Source organism: Fomitiporia mediterranea, assembly GCF_000271605.1.
Source record: "Fomitiporia mediterranea MF3/22 unplaced genomic scaffold FOMMEscaffold_8, whole genome shotgun sequence".
In the NCBI taxonomy this organism is placed as follows: domain Eukaryota; kingdom Fungi; phylum Basidiomycota; class Agaricomycetes; order Hymenochaetales; family Hymenochaetaceae; genus Fomitiporia; species Fomitiporia mediterranea.
This window is the reverse complement of record NW_006760393.1, coordinates 41343-42429: the sequence shown is the minus strand read 5'-3', so window position 1 is coordinate 42429 and position 1087 is coordinate 41343.

The window sequence follows — 1087 nt, the reverse complement described above, 5'->3', positions numbered from 1 at the left end:
GAATAATAAAGTAACTTACTTTTTAATAATCATTCCAACTTTTTCTTTAAAAAGTTTATGAGTTAAAGGAATAGCTCTAGAAGAAAGAGATTTGGTCCAATCTTTTAAAATAGTTTCTTAGGATGAAGATAAAAGTTGAAGAGACGAATGAGAATTAAAACAATTAGAAATGCCTTTAAGTCTTCTATTGATGGAAAATCTTGAAACACCAAATTGCTTTATAGTAGTTGATTTAGAAAGAATAAATCTAGCAGAATTAGGATAAGTACCAGATACTAAAACTGCCTAAACAGCTTGACTTAGCTTAGCCTCCTCTATATCAGAGAGGGCTTTACTACTGGTAATAGAAGAGGATTTAGAAAGCTTTCTAGCTATAAGAAGCAAAGAAGAATAAAGGATTTTGAAGGGAAGAGAAGATAATAATGAAAAACTTCTCTTCTTTTTTTTCTGTACTATGTCAGTTGCTATGGTGATCACTTAATACTGAAACATATAACCTCCATATGTTTTACAATGTTTTTAACTATAAAAATTGTACTAATAAGTAATATAGTAGATTATAGTACTTTTTATATATATAGTTTTGATTTAATTATGATAATTTTAATTCTTAGTATTTTCTCTTAAAATTATAGAATATTATAGAAAATATGTAAAGAATACTAGTACCAAATTTTTATATATAGTTATAATAGTAATTATTGTAATAAAAATTTCGTAAGTTATAACTATAAATTCTGTATTATAGAAAATAGTAAAATTGGACTTAAAATCGTATTCTTAATAAGTAGCTTAATACTTAACTATTAATTATATAAAAAAAATATAGTGACTACATATAATATAGTACTCATTCTAAAAATTTCAGCTACAAATAGTGTCTCCTTAAATTAATATTAAATGTGTTGTGTGTGGGAAAACTTTCTGTTCACTAAATCAGTGCTGATCATCAAAATTCTAACATTCCAACACTAATATCTCAGCTTCAACTCATTGTTTTTTGCTCAAATTTCGTATTTAAGTTATATCTACTGTAGGCTACCTGTATGTAAAATTTCAAGAAATTTTACTAAGAATTGAGGGGGGT